This window comes from Euwallacea fornicatus, chromosome 6 (genome assembly GCF_040115645.1).
Source record: "Euwallacea fornicatus isolate EFF26 chromosome 6, ASM4011564v1, whole genome shotgun sequence".
NCBI lineage: Eukaryota > Metazoa > Arthropoda > Insecta > Coleoptera > Curculionidae > Euwallacea > Euwallacea fornicatus.
Genome location: NC_089546.1, coordinates 2786943 through 2810264, shown reverse-complemented (window position 1 = coordinate 2810264; position 23322 = coordinate 2786943). Strand labels below are relative to the sequence as shown.

General features: G+C 34.6%; 1 long non-coding RNA gene across 2 annotated transcripts in view; it reads left to right on the top strand.

Moving 5' to 3' along the window:
* The window catches only part of LOC136339727 (uncharacterized), a 34050-nt gene that overhangs the window by 5519 nt on the left and 5209 nt on the right, over positions 1-23322 (top strand). The window contains exon 1 of one of the 2 annotated variants that reach the window (XR_010732196.1): positions 4186-4229. The exons of the other annotated variant lie outside the window; for it this stretch is intronic. This is a non-coding gene — a long non-coding RNA (uncharacterized lncRNA). Of the gene's footprint in view, positions 1-4185; positions 4230-23322 lie in introns of those variants that run through there. 2 annotated transcript variants of the gene reach the window in all.

Genomic DNA, 23322 nt, shown 5'->3' with positions numbered 1-23322 from the left:
AAAATCAAATTTATATTTATTTTTCTCAAAAACCAATTGATACATTGATTTTTTTTTTTTTTATTACAATACACCATTGAATATAGTTTTGGAAGATCTTTAATTTGAGGTGTCTCTTGACCCATATTTCAATTTAGAAAAATCGACCATTTTGTTCTACCGATGACGCAAGGAAGATATTAAAAAATAAACCAATGTCAAAAGGTGGTGTTTTTTTCCGTATTTAATGCTGCTTTTCAATTTTTGAAAATTCATAATTTGTCAAATATTTAAGGAAAGAGGCGTAGGGTAATTTAGAGCTGCATAGTATGAGAATAATGTGGATCTAAGGGCGTATCATAGTTTCTAGGTAAAGTAGTGTATTAAGTACAGTTTACTTTTTACCATGCGTTACGCCTCTGTTTTTTGCATGGAACAGTACCTTTAGATTTCAGTCGCTGAAATGAATTAGTGCTTTAATTGATCAAAATATCATAGGGATGCCAATCACGCATAGATCAAGTATTTAGGGTATATTTTAGTTAAATATTCGAATATTTTATCGTCTTGAAAGTCTCGAAAAACATTTGTGAGATTTAGGCTCTAATTATTAATGCGCTGTTAACTTTAACCTTACTTTAGTTTACACAGAAATCAATAATATTAAAAACACTCATCAGACTTTGTTTAAATAGTTCTGTGAAAGTTAGGCTTGAAATAAAAGTTGATGTCATATTAATAATTTCACCTTTACGAGTAGGGTCGCTGAGCTGGTCCAGACGTTCCATAGAGTAAAATACAGGAGATAATAACTAGAGACTCGATTTAAGGGATTGGTATTAGAGAATCGAATATCGAGAACTAAGTCTCGCTTAGTGCCTATACGACTAGCATAGATGGAACTCTACATGATAAAACACATACAAGTATGTCTAATTAAATGTGTTAGGCAGTAGAAGGAAGTGGTATAGAGGGAAAATTAAAGGTTTCATCATTAATGACTTTTCTTGATTTTTTTTTTCACAGGCAGAAAAAGTGTAATTACAGTCCTGTTCCCGAATGATGTTATTTTGAAATAAGCCGACCCCACGTCCGTAATAAAAATAGCAAAAAGGGAGCGCCTGCTCTAGATTTCGTACATTATTCATCCCCAACCTCTGAGGGCGGTAGTTTTCCTTCCTGTTACATTTCCACTTTAGGAATCCTCAATTCTCAACAGTTGTAAAACCTTTACTGCCAGCTTTCAATAGTGCTCTAATTACCTTCTATGTTTCGCGTTTGCTGACGAAAGGAATCTTATGATAAACGAGTCGTAAAGCTTTATTTATGAAGACATTTCACAGTGGCTGAGCTGGAATGCACGGACCAAGTCAAGGCAAGACCTGCACTAAATTCTATAGAAAAAAAGCCCGAACAAGTGGTTTTGTTTCTCTATGACAGTCCACGGTCTGGGGCTGACCAGGCCTTGCCATTGTATCCCCGATGTTTAGAGGACAACAATGCGATGGCTCGGACACTTTTATCGCACGTCCGATTTATCATAGCACTTCGAGGATGGCGTTTTCTAAAAATTAACGAGCCTATTGTTAAGCTATCAGCGTCACGGGCAGCCGCTTTGACGCTGGGCCGGCTGCTTCAAAGCCATTAATAATTTTCTCGGTGATTGTCTCAGTTTTTTTTTGTACCACGCTTTTTCGGCATCAGCCTAAATATCTACCGAATAAAGAGAGAACCGCCACTGGCCTAGGGCCTTGTTCCATCGTCATCATCATCATCGATGATCCGACCACACGTCTAAGGGGGTTGACTAATAATACAAGAGACATGTAACGCGCCCCACACAGTGTTTCTGACAGCAACAAGGCAACTGCCCTACAGGATCACGCAAGACGCTTTGTCCCTGCGGGCTGTAGCCCTGTAACTTTAATCTCGGTTCATGTAAATGCAGGGTTTGCATTTAACGACTTAGTGCATTTTGGTGGGAACTTCAAAGCCACTCCGCTGGGGCTTAAACTATAGGAGAAACGAATATTGTAATTGAAATCGCTTTTAGAGGCTTTGATTTCTTAATAAGCTGAACATATTCTGTCAGCGACTTTTTTCCGATGCAGATGTAGATCCATTTTTTTTCTATGTCCCTAAAAAAATTAGTGGAGCTCCTAACGCAAAAAGTGAAGAAACGGTCTTCTTCAGTCATGACTGGGCAATTCAGGTTGTGCGACGTAGGTTTTCAGGTGTCTTCTTCCTTACACAGGGTGGCCGGTTTTCGATCTCAATTACGAGATCCTCGGTCATCCGAGAAGATATGAGATCGGTTAAATTAAAGCAAACTTGCGCAACTCGATGCTCATTTCGAAGCTGCTTTAAGATTGGAAAAATGGCGAATACCTTCGCAAAATCAGTTCGTGAAAGTATTTCAGGAGGGACTTTTTTGTTCGGAGTGTCCCAGAAATCAGTGCCATAATTTGAACAAGTTACAGAACTCTTCAAAAGCAAGGAGTTTTGCCACATCATTTTTGCAACTCACATTTACTTACTTCCGGTATTTTACCTGTTAAAACCATACTGTGGTACCGCCTATGGATTTAAAAAATCGAAGTACACACTATTCTATACATGTTTTATTATCGTTAATTTTTTTACTAACCGTGATTCAAATTAGATGCGCAATGAGGCTTGCATTGTTTGCGATTGCTGCGTATCGTTCCAGTCGTTATAATAGCGATTGAAACTATTAAGAAATTTTGGTGTGAAATGTCGCATTTCACAAATAATGAGTACACTGATATGATGTCAGCTTACAGGAAAGCCCCTGAGAACTCTAATCGGGCTCATAAGATTTATACACATCGTTTCCCGGTTCGCCCTCCCCCCAATAGGTGTACGTGTGTTCGTGTTATTCAGGAACTTCGAAATAGCGGACCTTTTGCAGGTGCATTTAAGCTCGCAGCAGACAACGGCCCAATCGTTCTGCAAATGTTGAAAGTGCAATTTTGAAAAATGTGGGAAATATTCCTGGGACTGGCAACAGCGCACAATGTGTCAAAAAGTTTTATTTGGAGGATTTCAAAATAATTCTTATGGCGTAGGGCCTCAAAATTTTCAAAAGAAATTTTAAATAAATATATGAGTTGGAATAGTAAGCGGCCTTTACGTTTTACCGGATGGATTAGATGGTAGAACTTATTTAGAACTTTTAAATGACGAGCGAAGTAATTTACTGAAAGGCGTTTCGGTGAAAATTTGGCAAAACATTTGGTATTTACTTTGCCTCAACGTCCGAATTGCACAAGAATCGTTAAATTCACACTTTTCTGGGCGGTAGATTGGTCGAAATGGTCCTGTTGCACGGCCGGCTCGATCCCCAGATTTAAATCATTGCGCTTTTTACTGATGGGTCCTTCGTATGAAACAGATAGTGTGTTCCATTTCAGTTAATACATTTAAGGAACTACGAGGACACGCTGAAAATGTATCTCGAATGAATCGAAATGATAGGGAAACGTTACTGAGAGTTGAATAAAATTTTCAACGCTGAATACAATTATGCTTTGATGATAATGGAAGACTATTTGATCGTTTAATGTCACTTTTTTTTCAAGGTAAATAAAAAAATTATATTATTTTAGTAGTAAATAACCCCAATAACCAGTACACTATTTTTACTTAGCTGAAGGAGTTTACTGATTATTCGAAAAAAAAACCACGCTCATCAGAAACAAGGCAATAAAATTCGGTAGATATCTATGTGAGGGATTCGAAATAGAATAAACAATTTCAGATACCAAATCGCCGGTTACGGAATTGTGATAAATTTTTTAATAAATTGAACTGGAAAACTATACCTTTCACACAAAGACATATTTGAAAAGAACAATGCTTTTTACGAGTTCTATTATTGACTCATATTATGACGCTTATTTCCGAGAAACCCTGTATGTTCAAGACATTCACATATTCACATATTCTGAAAAGGAAACCATCAATTGACTTTATAACTCGACGTATTGATATACTATATCTATTGCTATCAATGTCCACAAAATACCATTTGTGATTGAAATGCAGCCGCGGTGGAATATAATATGTATGACTTATATGTACATAAAACTTTCATCACTCTTGTATAACATGATTCTATATTGACAACTAATGCAGGTTGTTTAAAGTTGGTTCACTGGCATCCCTTCTCTATAGATTTGATGGAAACTTTTCCACAAAAGTGAAAGAAAGCTCTCATCTTCTCGAAGGTAACTCTATATCTATTGTTTTCTTTATTCTTTCAAGATATTCAAGTTTTATTATTAGTTTGCGTTTGTTCATATTGAATCCAGGCTAGATAAACATGCTTTCCCCTTTGGATCATTAATAAATATTTAACAAACGAGTTTATTAATTGCGGCGGTTAATAAACGACTCTATTAACGTGTTATAAAATAAAGTTATTAATCGATCGTTAATTATCAAAGGTATTAGAATGCGATCAAAATCTTTCATTAATGGAAAATGTTGCAATAATAGGGATGCATATGTGATGAAATAAGTATATAGTTATACTATATCAGCTTTTAAGTTCATCAAAACTACAATGGTTTTTATATTCTAAATCTCTTGCGAATGTTATGATTTTTTCCGCTTTAGGGAACTTGAAATCTAAATTTTTTTCCATTTCCTGCCGAAACTTTGAAAAACTACACACTTGTACCATACCAATCTCAAAACTGAATCCATTTTGGGCTTGGAAGGTTTCAGTACAAGATTATTTTGGGCTTTTCTGCAATCTTTGACATAAATAATTCGTTTCGAAGTACTTAAAAATTCATTTTGTACCGCTAAAATTGATGAAATTTGACGTAAAAAAATTCGGCAACAAGTTTTTAGCTTCTAAATCCGCTTTACCATACATTTCCATATATTAAATGTTGTATTTGGTTTCTGAATTCGGAAATGTTCGTTCGATGAGTTCTATATAAGGATTTGTATTAAAAAAACTTGAGAAATATTTATGTTTAAATTCAGATTATTGTTAAAATTTTTAGAATCATTTTTGATACTAAACCAAATCTAAAGCTAAACTCACTCCTAGTATCATTGGTTTAACAACCTCTTAGTGTTTTTTTTTTAATTCACAATTACTTAATTTTCCCCAAGTATTATTTCTTTCTATTGGTATTTTTATTGTAGGGATATTTGGGTTAATTATTAATGTTTTTATTAAATGTAGGATGGTAAAATTTTAGAACTCATGAAAAGTTTTAACTGGTTGCTGTAGTCTCAGGATTTTACGTTTATTTAAAATTTAAAAAAAAATCAGGTTTTGCAAAAAAATATTCCGCTTTTAAAGTGTCAAAAAATCAGTAACGTAACGTGGAGTTTAAGACAGTTATCCCTGTTGAAAATTACAATTGCGATTTGAGATTTTAGCTTTTCATACCCTCATGTATCTATTTTGTGGTACGTCCTTGATTTTGCGAATAGAATCGATCAAATTTCTGAAGTCGTTTCAAGTTTTTAAAACTAGATAGGTTGACCAATAAAAATATAGTTGATTAATCAAAAAATTAAAAGGCTATCCAGCGTTTCATATGCCGAAAAGTCAGTAACATAACTTGAACTCTAAGATATTTGAACTTGTTATAGAATGACTTAAACATTTTCCATTTTAAGTTTTAGCTTAATTTTAGTTTTTCAACGCTACTCGTGGATGTCATTAGTTTTGAGTAAAATTAATAAATATTTAGGATACATAAGCACAATATCCTTCATTTTATTAATTTTTTTTAGTCAATCGCAAAAATTGTATTTTGGGAACAGTAAAAAACTAGAACTCGTGAATTGAGGTTTTATTTTCCATGAGCTTCATAAATCTACTTACTATGCATACATCCTTGAATTTCCGAATAAAATTATAAATCTAAAAGTTACAAACCAAACATTCAGCATTTCAACCCCCCATAAGTTAGGGATGTGAACTGGAAGTTAGCAGAGTTATATATAGTTGTGGATAAAAGTATAGAAAAATATTAAGAAAAATGCTTTTTTGTTGATGGTTTATATTTTTGTTTTCAAAGTTTATCAATAAGATAAAGTAAATGTTGTGGAATTCATCATATGATATTTGCTTTAGGAATGTGCTCCAGAATGTTTTCGTTAAAACTAATTTTTTTGTTGGACCAAAGTATGGAATGCTACGTAATTGTGTTATCTGTAGGAGCATTATCAGTTCTTCAGCTTGTTTGTGTGATGAATTTTATACGTAATATGATAAATTGAAGGTATTTTTTTGAAACTTTTCAATATGCAATATTTGAAATGTCCTGTCGAGGATGCAACCAGCAGAGAATTGCGATGGCTTTCAAAAATTAGTCCAGAAACTGTTTCCAAAATCCTTAAAAAAAATTAGACTTTCGGAGATATAAAAATTGTTTAAAGTCTGGATGTTCAAGAAGAACAAACGTTACTAGTGACCGACAGATAAAAAAAATATCAACTGCAGATCTTTGGACACCATCTAGGGTTATTCAGAATGAAATTTATAACGATATCAATATTGCTATAAGTGATCGAACTTAAGACGTCGGTTGTGTGAAATTGGTCTGGTGGGAAGGATTGCAGTGAAAAAACTGCTCATTTCTAAACAGAATAAAACGGCAAGAATAAAATTGTCTCAGAAACATTAATATTGACCTCCTTCAAAGTGAGGCACTGTACTTCTTAGTGATGAAACTAAATTGAAACGTTTTGATTCGGATGGGAAAATTTATGTTCGACGGCCGTTGGAGTTGGGCTTCTCGATCTTAAGTACCAAAAACCAACAGTCGAAAATGGTGATGTTACACAACAGTTGTAATGGCGGGAGGAAATTTTTTCGCGATCTGACGTTTGATTATTGATCAAAAGTGACTGTTTTATGGATCAATTGCTCTGCACAGACATTCTCGAGCAACATATATCATCATTTGCAGACGATGAAATGTGCTTAATAAGGCGTTTTCAGCACTACTACGCTTCGAACATTTCTACCGTCTATTAAAAATTGACTGATAAAACGTCAAATTACTATCTTAGGGTGGCCGTCGCAACCACCCGATTTGAACCCGATTGAGCATCTCTGGAAACACTTAAAACGAAAAATGAAAGACAAAAACGTGTTCAATATAAAAAAAGTGTGGAAAGTCCTGCACGAAGAATAGTTGAAAATTCTCATTTTCATCTGCAACAATCTAGTGGACGCAATGGAACGTCGATGGCAGGATATTGTAAATTCATAATGATATGCTACTAAATATGAATTTATGTAATGTTCTGATTTGTTTTTTATAGACCCTGTACGGTATTCCATTATTTTGTCCAGATTAGTCCATTATTACGTATTTTTTTAAATGTATAGAATTGAATGCAGCATTTTTGTTGATGATATAATATTGAAAATACACTTGGGTTTTTGTATCACATGTCAATATTTTAAAAATCAGCATTCTGACGTGAATTTACGACACGCTTAGAATATCCCATACATTTAGCCACCACTGTTCGTGTTAAGTAAGTACTCGTGATGCGTAATTTTCAGCTTTCCCTAGTGTATCATTTATGAATGAAACCAATAATGAACTTACAACGAAACCATTTCGTGATTGAACTCAAGCCAATATGTGAATTTTTGTTGATTTAGTTGATGTTGGGGTCTCAAAAATCGACTTGTTTGGATAAACTGCACCTCCCATTACGAAACGCCACAAAATATCATTTGCATGAGACGATTTTATGAAAACAGCTCGACCAATGGCAACGCCGAATTCCTAATTTACTGAAAATGTTTATTTTCCATCGGCATGTAATTTAGCAGAGCAAACATACACTTTTTGCGAAACCCCTATTTTTCCGTTAACCACAATGTTTTATTTGTCCTCTCTTTCTCGCTAATGAATTGCCGCATATGTCACAAAAAGTTCGCTCATCAAAACATAGGAGGACAAACAAAAACGTTTCGGGTGCTCCGGGCATTGAGAAGATGAAGTTCTTATCCGACTGGTATTGAAGGAGAAGCAAAAAATATAGACGGAGAAGTAAAACTATCAATTACAGGGCAAAAGTAACTAGCAAGCGACTAATTTATAGCGTTGTTAGGCTCGTAACCGATATGATTTAATGCTAAAATAATGCTTGTTAGCGCAATTAAAACCAATATTAACGAATAAGGAATGGGGTAATAAAAGCAGCAGTTTTCTGATAAATAAGCAGTCTTCGCATTACTGCTCCATTATTGGCGGTATTACACTTCTGCAGGCCATTTCAGCTGAGACCCCTTTATTTCCAACATTGCCATTAGCATAACAATACACATCAGCGGCAAATTTATCCTTTTCTAACCATTAGCAAAATGAGAATAAATGCTTTTATGAGAAAACTCCCTTAATGATCATTCTTCTGCCTTGATACCTGGAGATTCAGCATTCTTCAAAAGAATATATATTTCATCTGTAATTATCAGAGGAAGCTCTTGTTTACTGGAAGATCTCTGTTAATTGCCCTGTGAACATAGCAATAGATGCGGCCATTTCATCTGCTTCAAGTTCATGGTTTTTGCTTTTTAATTTTCATTAAAGGTTGATGGGAGGGCTTGGTTTAGTTAATTGGTTGTAACGCTTTTATGAATTTTAATGGTTTTTGGTTCAGACACCTATTAACATATTTTATTCCTTGTTAGATGTGGAAGATCACGTTTCTAGTTGCACACAGGTACCTCATGAAAGAGCAACTCAAATACTTTTGTTAGATCTATAAAGACTAACTGAATCCACGTACAACTGGCAGATTTTTCCAAATTTTTTTATTTCGAATTTATTTCCTGAGATATTTTCGTGTGTGCCTGTCAAAAAAACCTTTATATGAAGTATACATAGAAAGGGAATTTTCAGAAATTCGAAATGTGAGATTTTCATTCTATTATATTGGAAATGAGTATTACTCAGTTTGTTAGCTGTATTAAAAATACATTTCCTCAATAAAGACACGGGAGAATATACCTTCTTCGTAAGCGCGCGGAAAAATGCTATTTTCTGGACTCCTAATGATATTCGAAGTCTGACAATGAAAAGTGTTGTTTATTATACGTCCTAAATGCATTTTCCCATACAAGTCTGTGAAACTATCATGCGTGCATTGTAAAATTATTATTTAAACTCGTTATAAAGTACAGGGTGCTCCAAGGGAAATGAAACCTAGAAATTTTAGAGGGTTTGTCGATTGAAAATGAAAAATTGCTGAAACACGTACAGTTAGTTAGGAAGGGGTAAATATTTTGTGTACATTTTTTAATCACCGTGCTCAACCCCTGCGCAGGGGTGATATTAACTCTAAAAATTTTAAACGGAATGAGCCATCGAGTGTTACTTCTTTTTAAAGGTCTTTACAGCTTTTTTCTTAAATACTCTAATTTTTTAAATTTTATCAAAGATTTTGCGAAACGGTGCAACTTCAATATGAAATTTTGTTTACTTGAACAATTAAACAAAAACTTAAGCAATTCAGTAATAATCAATCGAAATGTCGTTACGTGAGGGATTTCGCTGTTTAAAGTTAATTTTAATGTTTTGATATAGTTTAAAATTAACAATGATATATTCTTTGGTTATATATTTGGGTATATTTAACTCTGGAATTTTCCTTTTCTAATAACAATCGTGCTGGCAAAACCATGTAACTGTTTCATAATAATCATCTATAACAACGACTTAACAGAAAGTACGTATTAGAATTGGTCGCTAAGTTTAGAGAAACTGAAAGTGTTCTAAATAAAAAACGAAAAGTTCATCATGGTCCCGTTGTGAACAATGAAGCGATGCAAATTGCAATTTTTGACCAGACGCATGTTGCACCAACGATAAGTGTTAGAAAATTAGCAACAGCTTCAGGAATAAGTCGCAATAGCATTCACAGGATACTGAGGCGTCACAAGTTTCATCCTGACAAACTTCACTTCACACAAGAATTAAGTAAGGATGATTTTCATAGAATTGCACAATTTTGTGAAGATTTGACTGAAATACTTTCCACCAATGAGTATCTTATTTGTAACAACTGCTTTTCTGCTACGTACTTTTTTCTCAACAGGAAAGTAAACCATCATAATTGTCTCCATGAGCCAAATGACAATCAAAATTGAATGTTTAGATTGGAATTTTTGGCGACTATTTAGTTGGCCCGTTTATTTACTGGAAAATTTTCACGGCGATATTTATCTTGATCAGCTGGAAAACGCCATTAATCTTGGAGTTACAAACATAATTGAACAAAGTGAACGATTTGACCAAAATCTTCTCCTTTTTCAACAAGCAGGTGCTTCCTCACACTACGTTGTACGTGTTCGAGAATATCTTAATGACACATTACCTGGCCGTCGAATCGGCAAAAAAGAGACCGTTTACGGAATAGCCAGCCCGATCTCCTGATTTGTCACCTGTAGATTTCTTGTTACGGGAGCACCTAAAATCAAAAGTGTACATTATTTCATAGGACACCTAGAGGTTTAATGCCAAAGAATTGAAACTGATTGCTAACTAGATAACATCTGAAATATTGCGACATGTCCGACAACGTTTTGATCAAAATCTCTATTTTTGCATGGAAGCAGGTGAGGCTCATCTTGAACATTTATTACATCAGGTAATTATTCCTAAAATACTGGTATTTCAGATTTTTAATTATTGTGTTATTAATTTAAGTTCTCTAAGGTACGATTTAATTAATGTTTCCACCAAATGAAAAAAATGATATATGTGGTCATTTCGGCTTTGGGCATTTTGATGCGCCGAGTCTCTGTGACGCCTCCTGAATCAATCTCCACCGTCATCCCTTCGTTAAATAATTTAAATTAAATTTAGTTGTCACTACGCCACTGCCATCACCATAATCATTATCCCACAATATAGGGCAAGAGCTCCGAAACGCAGGGACTGTTCTCCCTTTTCGGGCCAACCAGAGCGTGAAAAGTGACACATTTACGTGTCAGACATAACAGGTTTTACTCTTATTTTAAGTGTTTGAGTTAATTCTACAGAATAAATTGCGTCGATGTCTGTGTTGTCCCTGCTCGGAAAAGTTAAGGGCCGCTGACGGATGAGGGTGACGTGTCCGTTCCAGTCGAGTTACACAACTAAATTTGATAAATCGTCACTAAGATTGGGGGATGAAAGCGGAATTTTTAATCGCGAATAATATGTGTGTGTATGACGCTGTAGTCCTCCGGGCAAGGAAAGAAGTTGATAATGCCCTGGCTGCTCGTTTAGCGCAAAATAACACGATTCCAGACTATTATTATCGACAGTTATGTAGGATCTCTATAGTACAATTAAGAGAAAGCCAATCTTGAACAGCAGTTAATTAGCCAGACTCAAAGTCCCTCGAGCTTTAATCTCATTAAAGTGAACGGGGTAATTAACAGTTGTCTTCGAGATCCCTAGAGGAATCCTGCTTATATACTGCTCCTTACGTTGCGTCATGCATTTCTTATTATTAGTTAATCGAAACGGAATTATTAGTCCGTTTAGTCGTTTTTGGGTTCTTTATTCTCACATTTTTGATTCGGCCACACTTGCCTACAAGTGGTCCTATAACCCTGCGTTTAACGGGTGCGTTATCAGTTTCACACTCGCATGGGCGGGGTCTGTGAGGGACAAAATTGATAAGGCTACTGGTGACACTTTTTTTTTCTTGGAATAATTTCCTACGACCATGTTTACTATGAACCTTTTATGACATACTTTGTATGTCAATTAAAATTATTAAGACATATTTTTTTATAAAATTCGGAACACAAGCCTTCGTGAAGAAAAAATAAATTTTTTTTGAATTATTTATACGCAAAATTCGGATTTGCAGTTGAATCATCGTCCGAATCATTAATTTCATTGTGCGCTAGAATTCCTGCATGAAGTTGAACTAACTTTTTTACTTTCTCCACCTCTAGATCCATTTCAGATAGTACCACATATTGTTATATACCTTCTTATCCTTAAACCATGCACCCTGCGTTACGCCTATGGATCTATTTTCCCTTATAATGTTCCTATTTGATTTCTTATGAAAACTTAATGGTGATGTTACAGCGCAACTAGAGTACTGGTTTATTTAAGCAACGTTATCTCTTTGCCTGATACGACAAAATCATCAAAATATAGTTAACTTAGACCAAAGGCCTAAGATCTGTTTAAATTACTAACTACCCTTAACGATGTGCTCTAAATAAATTCATGTTATCACTTGTACTCCTATGGTTTCACAGTAGCATAAGTAGTCAAGACCCTTTCATTCTTAGACATTCAAAGACATTTAAAAAAGACATTCATATTCCAGATTTATCTCTGTAAATCTGGAATATGAATTCCAGAATCTAGAATAATGGAATCTCTATTCCATTATTCCAGATTCATTCAAATTATCATTATATTATAAATTGTTGCTGAATCTCTTGTGTTCTAAATACTCGTATTATCTTCCCCATTGGAAACTCTAGTGAAGTAAAAAGTTGTTAGTGAGTTTCCTCAATCCGGAAAAACCTAAATCGTGGTGTCAACCACGTATAAAAACCAGCTAGTGTCACAACAATATAACATATGCGCATCTAGCACGAGAAATCAGATTGTTAAAGTGTTTAAAGAATTCACCTTTTCATAACATCTAAATACAGTTAAATATTATTTTGGGTTTACTACTCGATATCAATAGAAACACAGTACAAATGATATACAGTTCCTTTATTTAAACTCGAACTGAATGCCTGGGGGAATCATCAAATCACGTCGTGGATTCCATGATTTAAAAATAACGTCAATGTTGCTACCTTGGACTTTTTTCCACTACATATTCAAACGGGTGTGGTCGATTAGAATAACGTGTCACATGAAAGCTACAGATATTTTGAAAAATTATTTCTATATTGAGAAAATAGTTGCTTTTTATGTTTCTGAAAAATACTCTAAATATCGGAATTTCCAAAAAAATATTTTAAAAAATAGAAAGAATTTTCATTTTGTGGCGGACTCGTGGACTCGTTGAACTGAGGAATTAAAGGCCTGATTGAGACGACAAAGTTCGTCCTCCGTCTATAAATTGTTTCTCTTGCTTATCAATAGCCGCTCACATCTCACAATTAAGCCGTGAAATCTGATTTATCTCTGCTTCTCCTAATTACTTCAATCTAAAAGTCAGATGCGCCTTGGTTCAGTCCTTATATATCCGTTTCCAGCCTGAAGGTATTTCATTTAACCTAATCTTTTCCCACTTTATCATCCGTTTTCTTTTCGCGACCTCTTCCTCTAATCAAGATTTCCAACACATATGAAGCAAATTATACCCGAGCACATTTATTCTGGAAACACCGCTCCTCCAGGCCGCTTTTTCATATTGATGTAGCAATTTTTCTCGCTTAAAATACAACACACTTTCGTAGGAAGCTGCAAGTTGATTTTCTTTTTCTCTTAAGCTCGTGCAGAATTCTGATTGTTTCTTATATCGTTCCCTATCAACTCTAATTAGCAAACACCATAACATAAACGGCCAGTAGAAATTTACAAGGTGCACTTATCGCTTCTGCTGCTTAACTAGAATCCATTCTTAATAGCGTGTCATTATCTGGTTGTGGTAAGCAGCGATTAATTACAAGTTGTGTGCATGTATGACTAACCCAAGACCGGTTACAGCAGACTTAATTTTTATAATTAGGGAGCTTAACATGACACGTTTCGCTGCTAACATTAGTTAAATAACAAGATAGAAACACTCGACCAAGAGGGACTCGGTTATTCTTTTTCTTTAACGACTTTTTTTAATTCAAGAGACAACCACATTTATTCGCATGTTCTTCTACTTCGTGGTTGGTTGTAAAAATATGTGCGTGTGTGTACAGGGCATTTCATATTCGGCTCTCACCATTGAGATCTCGAAAGCTAGGGGAGATTCGAAAAAGTTTAAATGAGTGAAAAATTGCGTAATTTAGCGTTTAACCAAATGCCGCATTCAAACCTCAAATTTTTCGGATATTCCCGAAGATATTCAAAGAAATGAAAAAATGGGAAATATCGCTTTTATTTCTTTAGCGCTGTTTAACAAGGAAGCCCAAAACCACCAGCACATTTGCATTGCCACTCTTTCTCAGCTACACGATGACGCTTTCAGATTTGCCATGCGACGTTTCGTTTTTTGGCCATCATCATCAACTTAATTTTTTCTCATCAGCCCGACAATGGATGTTTCGATGAGAAACTAGTCGGATGGCAAATCTGAAAACGTCATCGTGTAGCTGAGAAAATGTGGCAATGAAAATGAGCTTTTGGTTTTGGGCTTTTTTGTCAAATAACGCCGAAAAAAATAAAAACGGGATCTCCAATTTTTAGTCTTTTCCGGATACCTTCGGGAGTATTCAGGAAATTCTAATTTTTAAAACTGCATTCGGTCAAGCGGTAAACTACGCAATTTTACCCCCATTTACACTTCTTCGTATCTTCTCTAGCTGTTGATATCCCAATAATGAGGATCGAATTTGAAATATCTTGTATATGAAATGTTTCTCAACAAAAACGCACAAAAGTTTTTGAGAACGCTAAATTATCTTTTTCTTTTTGTTGCGAGTGCTCGAAGAGTTTTCACATTCTACGACTCTATCATCAATGTTTGGTGTCCATGACTTCTCCTCAATGTCTTCTCCCGCAGCTGAAATTATATGAGGTGTTTCATCGACAATTTTCCATCACAGTTATTTTGAATAATTAGAAAAATATCGTAAATCGTTACGACTCGTCGATTCTGTTTTCGAAGGAGATACATGATGGCGCTGATATAAATTTTTTGAAACGACGCCCTCTGTGCGGGCTTTTGAATTTTAAACGGGACCATGGGTCGAGAGACCCTTAATTTTAAAAGTAATAAAATTCTCTAACATAACGACCAATTTTTAAATTTTTGATCATTAGGGTTGAGAATCGTAACACCTGAAGTACCTACCTAAACAATTACATAAAAGTAAGTAACTAAACGTGCAATGAGACTTTCTCTACCCCCCTCCTTCATGCAGTTAAAATAAACGTTGTTCCATATTTCTTGGAACATTTCCAAGAACTTCAGAAGTGATTAGACGACTATTCAACTATTTGTTTCCTTAATTCTCTCTGGGAACCTGGAAGGGTTAGATAATTTTCGATTTTAAGTTGCCGAACAAAAAAAATCTAGAGATGTTAAATCAAGTCACATATATGGCCACTCATTGGGTCCTCGGCAACCTATCCAGTGATTGAGGAAGTTTTCATCCAGAAATTGGCGTGCTGATGCTGTAAAATATGAAGGTGCTCCATTCTGCTGAAACTACAGTTCGTGTTCTAAAATGTTTTAATCATATTCGATGGCTTCCACAACCATCGGTAGATGTGAGTTTCCAGAAGGTTTGAGTACAATTCCTCATTTAGATTCTCAGAAAAAAAGTGGCCCGCTTACTTGGTGACCGAGAGTTCCAACCCAAAAATTCAGCTGTTGAGGGCATTGAGTGCGTTCTTTTCGGAAAAGCCTCGGATTGGAATGAATCACGACAATATCGCGAATTATTACGATTAACCAATTCATTTCTGAAAAAGATATAATCGTAAGAAACGCAAATCGAGCAAAATAAATTAGAGTTAGCCACAAGTCTCTCAGTCAACACTTCACAAAACTGAAGGCGACGATCGAGATTGTCTTCGGTTGAGGTCATGGACTCATTTAATTTTATAGGGGTTGTACTCGTAAGCTTTCAAAGTACGCCAGTAACTTGGCACAGATACACCTGAAACTTCTGATAGTTTGCATATGCTCAAGACGTGGTCTGCTTTCATTTGGCCAAATACAGCGATTTTGATGGTTTCGGTTCTGACCGAATTTTCAGATTGTTCCTTTTTGTCATGTACGGACCCCGCTGCTCGAAATATTTCTACCAAAGAAATTAAGTAAACATGGGAGTAGTCTTCTCCGGGTGCCTTTCATTGAAAATTTGTGCTGTGACACAAGCGCAATTGTTGTGCTTGAAACACAGCCAAATTAGTTCAACCCTCTCTGTCGTAGAGTAAACCATTTTCAGGGATACAATAGTAATGTACAATTCACTTAAGGTTTTTGGGCGCAGCTCAAAGGAGTAAGTACTAAATAAATTTTTAACAGCTGATCGAAATGTAAGTAAGATCTCAAACCATTTTTTGTGTGAATTCTTTTGTTAAAGTAAAAATTGTTGTTGTCATGAGGGTGAAAAAGTTTTTTTTTTTTTATTTCAGTCCGCTAAAGTAATTTTGTGAATATTTCGTCGCATCTTCTGCATACTTTGGACGTAATTTTTCTCAGAACTTGTGGCAAAAAAGTAAAAAATTTGATCTCATGTTAAAGAGAATTTTATTACCTTTAAAATGAAGGGTCACTTCACCCATGTTCGTCCACATTTGATATTCCGAAGCTAACTTCAACCCTACGTAGAAGGTTGTTTCAATAAATTTGAAATCCACGTCATCGTGTGCTCCCTTGAAAACAGAATCGATGTGTCTTGGCGTTTTATCATATTTTTGTAATTATCCAAAATAACTGCAGTGAAAAACTTTCGATGTGACACCCTGAATATTCATAATTCCTATTTTACAATAAATGTTTAAATAGTCATATTAAATTATTTGAAGTGATAGTGGTTACATGTAATAGATTTTCTTCCATTTCCCCTCGAACTTCCTTTTAACTATACATACATATATACCATCATTTCCAGTTTTGGATTTGATTTATTGATTTGTATATTGTATCCTCGGCTAACGGAAATCTTTTATCTTAAAATCCCAATTCCTGCACTTCTTTCACGATCCAATGCTTCCTGCAATGGCAAAATACCATTGAAATTTTAAAACTTCCAACAAAACGCACTTAGAAGGCTCTGTAATCCTGAAATGTAATTTATAATAGGTGATTTATGCAAAGTTTGCGGAAGCTTTTTAAAATGTCCGAAAAATTATTTTTGCTTCTTGAGCCGAATATCCCTATATGTGTATTTATGAGTCAACAGTTATTTATCACAATGGAACACTTATTCTGATAAATCGTGGAAAGAATGATAAATAGGGAATTGAAAACGATCGTAGATTAATTCGTTAAGGACGACCAGAAGTTCCTCAAAATCCTTAAACAATTTTACATTTTTCTGAATCAATTCTTCCACTTCCACACATAGAAATAACAACACAACTACTCTTTTTAATTTTTTCTTTTCTAAATTAATTCAATTTTGTTCGAAGACCAGCAGAAATTTTCAAGTTAAATTACCATACCTCAAAATCTCCAAATTTCAGTAATCTCCCATTGTGAAATAATTCATTAGGGCTTATCAAAAATATATAGATCTGTCTACAATATTTTAGAAATTCGCTGGAAACCTTCCTAGATAACAGAAAAATGTAGGTTTTCGAATTTGCTGTATTAGCTACATACAGGGAATTCTAAAAAAAGTTGTATCAAACTTTAGAGGGTCATAGGGAACAACTTTTTCCTAAAAAAGGAACTCTCTAGTCAAAAATGCACCATTTTGGCTACAGAGTTATTTTTGTTCAAAAGACTTCGATATTCAACTTAGGTCCGTAGAATAATAACAAACGAAATAAATACTTTTTGGTTACAAGTTTCTGAGACAAGTTTATTAATTGCATTCATAAACTCGATATTGCGAAAACTTTATTTTAATTGTAATAGAAGCAAATTCACTGTTTTCCACTTGTTTGGTTCAATTTACGTTACGGACCCATCAGGTGGCCGGGGCGCAGTCCCGATTTCGGCCCGTTGGAATTTTTCCTTCGACGTTACATCAGCTCGGAGGTGTATGAAACTCTTGTAGCCAACCAAGTGGAATTGTTAGAAAGAGTGACCTCAGCCTTCCTTTTCATGTACCAAGATCCGCACATTTTACAAAGAATCCGCGATTGAAGAGTTCAAAGAACAACTTTATGTAACCAGGTTTGGAGTCGTCATTTTGAACACCCTGTGTATCATAGAAATAATCATCAGAAATCATAATAATTAGAAATTCTTCCTCGTCACATACACGTACATACACAAAGTTTCGTTGCCTCTGGAAGGTTTTCAAGACAGTGACATATTCGTCACCGAAAAGTTAACGAGGGCGTTCGTCCGACCCCTCAGTAAAGAGTGAGTATTATTCTCTGTTAATTTTAACTAAGAGTAGTGTGCAATTCGACCGCTCCAACAATCCTTACTTATGTGTAAGGCGTTATTTCCAAACAGAATAAAAGAAACAAGGGAGTCTAGATTGTCCCCGGGATCGCGACAACTTCTCCAGAATTCCGAACTCCAGGAGAAGAAGTTTTAATGCATACCAAACTTGCCAGAAACTTGATTTTGTTTGCATGTAAGGAAATGTTTTTATTCGAAAACTTTCCGTAGTGTGTAACGTAGCGAAATTAAAAATAGACGTCTATGTTGCACCGCCGCTCGAACTTTTACCATACGTATCGAAAATAATTTCGGAATTGGAAATTCCTGGGAAGTTTCCTCAAACTTTGCCCAGAACATATTAATGCGGATTCGTCTGCAATATTGGCATTTTATTACCGATATGTTCGCGCCAAAGAAGCGTTACAAATTCATAATCTAAAAGAAAAAGAGAGCCTTTTTCGTGAAGTAATAAGCTTTCAATTTCACCCCCAAAGTTTCCGCCGTTTGCCGCGTTTATTGCACTTTTAATAACTGACGATGACAATAAGAGGCAGCAATTTCTTCCACTACCTGCCAATTACTTGGAGCACCCCTCCAAAAGACTCAGTGTTCATGCCACGATGACAAACAAAGACTTCGAAATGCAGTTTTCCCTTTAATCAAACACCCCGGCTTCCCCTTTTCATTGCAATTTGCAGGGTTGGAATAGCTTTTTAAGATGTTTTTGACGCCTTTGTAATACAGTTTTTGTTCTTAATTTTAAGTGATTTTTGTGTCACGGAACTTAGGAAGTCTCAATGTTAATTTCCCTATATACATGTATCTCATAAACAGAGCAATTGAATTAAAGGCGCGAATAACTTTATACAGGGTGTTCAGGTTTTTTTGTACCAGGTTTTCAACCACGTGTTATACGCATTAAAATAATTTTAGTTTGCTATATAAACTATATTCGAAACATACTTCGGTAAGGAAATTAGGGTGTTTAAATTTTTTTTTTCATCTTTTATAGCTCCCAAAATTTTTGAGATATGTAGCTCAAATTTTGGGAATAAATTAATAGCTTAATTAAACGGACGTCTTCATATTACTCCCTAGTGGTGAGGAAACGGTTAAATATGAACTATCCACAAAGATAGGTAAGTCGTGGAGGATCACTGCTTGGCTTCCTCGATCGCCTGATCTGACACCTCTAAATTTTCATGCTTCGGAGTGTAAGAAAGAAAATGTGTACTCTACTCCTGTAAACTCCTAAAAAGAACTTATAAAGCGAATAAAAAATCCTGCTCTTCGAATAACTGCTCAGAATTTGAAAGATGTTCGGCGGTCTTTATGGCGACATTCCAATTTATGTGTAGAACGTACCGGCGATCATTCCGAACAATTATTTGATATTGATTTAAATTATTTCGGTATCGAATAAATTATCGCCGTTCAATTTATTCAGTATTTGAAGTCATTATTGTAGTTTTGTTTGCTATTTTTTTAAATTTCTTTTCTAAAAATCTCTTAGATCGTCAGTAAATAAATTCGTACCACGATTTGCTACGTAGAAGTGTGCCAAAAAATGTAATATCAAAAGAAGATCAGCAATGTAAGGAACCAACAGAACCTAATTGATGGAAGAAGTAGTAAAAACTTCACCATTATGCAAATGCAATGCAATCCATTTATGATGGACTTGAGGAGACCGAGAGAAATTAGTTCCTTATACCCGAGTGTTCATTTTATAAAAATCAAACAAATTACACACAAAATTAAAAAAAAGCGCTTTAATGTCTAATTTAAAAACATTTAGTATATAGAAATTTATATTCTTCATAATTATTTCTCAAAGAAATCGACTATTTTTCTTCGAACAGAGATTTTTTAAATGTAACTCTTTTGCAGATGCAGTTGAATTTTATTTGATTTAGAAAAGAAGTTATTACTGTCCTCCTCTTGAAGGAAATATTGTTGTAAAGTGTGTACAAAATTAAGAGCCTCTTTTGTAGTAACAACAGAGTCTTTTTCAGTATCATCTTCATTATTTTCAGTTTCTTCTTCTTTAAGTCCTTGATAAACTAAATCTGTATCTGTTAATTTTTCTTGTACAACAATATTGTTGCCAAAATTCACAAAATCATTAAAATTCACTGAATTCATTAATTTATTTTGTCGTAGTAGCTCTCTATTGAGTCAATGAAACACCATCCTCTGGGTCAAATTCCATATTAGAAGATGTTTTAGATAAGTCGAAGGCGAAAACAATTATTGATAGTTTGTGTAGAAACCTCATTCCATGCTAGACTTAATAAATTTATAGTGTCTAAAATTGCAACAATTTTGTTGTTCGTATTATTTTGAGTCTCCAAGAGTTTCTCCAACATTTATTTGAGTTTCTCCAACATTTATTTTCTGTGACTTTGCTTTAAACTCCAAATTACATCCTGGCCCATGAGCTGTAAAACTGACGTCACATTGGGTGGTGAAAAAATAAGCATTATGTTATGCAGTTTAATGTCCGGATAGCTGGACAGTTATGAACTAACGATGATATATTTCTTTTTTCTTTGAAAAGCTCCTGGACCCATTTTTTTAAAGTAATCTGTAAAAACTGACATCACCTAGGATTTAAAAATTTTCCTGAAATACTGATGATCAAATTTTGAACACTTAAAACAAAAATTTCAACACTTTTACCTATAATGAGTAAGTTTCGTTTCTCGGTTCCAAAACCATCAGCACAAACGGTGGCTGTGATGCGTTCTTTAGACATTTTCCCTCCACTACATCTCTCACCTTTTAACTTTTGTATTTTATCTGGCAACATTTTATAAAAAAATCCCCATTTCGTCAGTGTTAAATATGTTTTTTCTGAATAATCATAACACATCAGAGACCAAACACGGACCCGTCACTCATCTGTAATATTTCTATTTACTGAGGCCGATTCATCCCATATTTTTCCAAACACAATGTTATGACTTTTTTTTAAACGACAAAGCCATCTAGAGCTGCATGTGAAGTCATCGTCAGTGATTTTTCCAAATACCTGTGCCTTCACTTGTACCATTGGCCCATTTATGGGGAAATTATTCGCTCTTTTTTATTGAAATCACGTAAATAGTATTTAGTCGAGAGTGTAAAAGCAAAAGCATTTTTTTTGTTACTAGTTTTCCAATTATTTTTAATTTTCTCACGATTCTTCCAATTATTTGACACTGTGGAATATTTAACACCGTTTTTGAATGCATAAATGATTAAGACAATCCTTTCTCAATATCATTTATTATTGTTAGTTTTTTGGGTAAGTAATGCCCGTTTTACACTTTTAACCTTTTTTAAAATTTTTAAAGATAAATAAGACGTACCAGATAACATCCACAGATCAACTGTAAAGGGCGAGCTGATGTAAAATGTTGTTTACACCTGCACCCGAAATGATCGTACCGGGGAATCCCGGAAAAACCTCGTTTATGATAGACAAAAAAGAAAATTTTGGATCGTTATAAGCGAGAGTATTATAAACGAGTCCATTTCGTTTAAGGGTTTTACTTGTGATTTTATATACATTTAATCTGGGATTGGAATATTATGTGAGTACATGCGAGATCGCAATAAGTGGATTACACTGTAACTAAAAAGCGGTGACAGATAATAAAATAGTCAAAATAAATTAAAATTTCTAAATTAAACGGGCAATTTAAATTTCCAAAATTAAATACTATGCGGTGTACCCCAAAAAATATTAGCCTATAGGTTTTTACGATCGTCCAGTATTGTCTAATCATGGAGGCTCTAAAGAGTAACTTATGCTCCAGATTTGAGCTAAATATCTCAAAAACTATGGATACTATGAAAGATAAATTGAAAAAAATATTAAACATCAATACTCTGTATTTTCTTGAGAAAGTATTTCTCAAATGTAGTTTACATAGCAAACTAATATGATTTTAATGCGTAGGATATGTGGTTTAAATCTTGCTACAGAAAACCCGGACGCCCTGTATAATAAGCCAAGACGAGCCTGTAGGCCTGTCGTTTCGCATAAAACTTGTAGTAATTCAATTGACACCTACAAGAAGTTCCCCTGCCATTACCAAACGTGTCGAAAATACGTAACGACTTTTATTTTTTTCGTGAGGGAGTACAGAACCCCAAAGTTTGCTGTCTGCATTACTGACGTGTTCTTTCTCCCCTGTAATAATTGGCCTCAGATTCTCCCTGCTGGATAAGCCCAATGGGCGATTATTGTTTTAATGTTGTCATTTCTGGTTGTGTTGTATGGAATTCAGCACATTTTATATACTTTTAAAAATTTCCATTTTTTTTTTAGAAATTTCCAAAGTACCAAAGAATATAGGATTTTAGGAGTGTTAGAGCTTTTAGAATGAATTATTTTGGAAGCCTAAATGTGCCTTATTGAAAGGTATGTCGAAGAAACTGCGTAGTTCAAAATTGACATGATACCGACCAAAGAAGAAGGAAATTAATTAAGAATTAACTTTAGCGACAATTATTTCATTTATAACGATAGAAAGGGTTTTCAATGTTTTAGCTCCTTCCGAGGAACTTCTAAGATTCTTCAATAATTTGGGATACATATAGTGAACACAAATTTTCATTCTAATTGTAATAATAATACCACCCTTGTTAACCATAACATCCTTTGATATGTTTTGTCTACAAGCTACATTTGGCAGTTTGTCTGTCTGTTCAGTTTCGCCAAGAGTACCGGAATTTAACACAACAAATATTTCCTATTCTTGTGTTTATTGATTTTTATTATCAATATATTGGTTTCTAAGTTTATAAAGTTATTATCCGACAGAAACTATATTCGTTCCAGCCTCTTTACCTTATTTTGCCAGTCTGTTAAACCAAATTTTATATATTATCATTATTGCTTCGCGCATAGCAATAATTTGCTCATTTTTTATATATAGTTCTTTGAGAAGTCTATATGGAATTTTAACTGTAACATTAATCAAAGGTGAAGTTACTACATTGTGTAAGTTATTTTTTGCATGTTGAGAGAACTGGTGATTCTCACCCTTTACCCGTCCACGAGATCTCCTTTCCTTGAACATACATTAAATAGACTAAAACCTTTGTTCAATGAGCAAACTTAAGATCTGC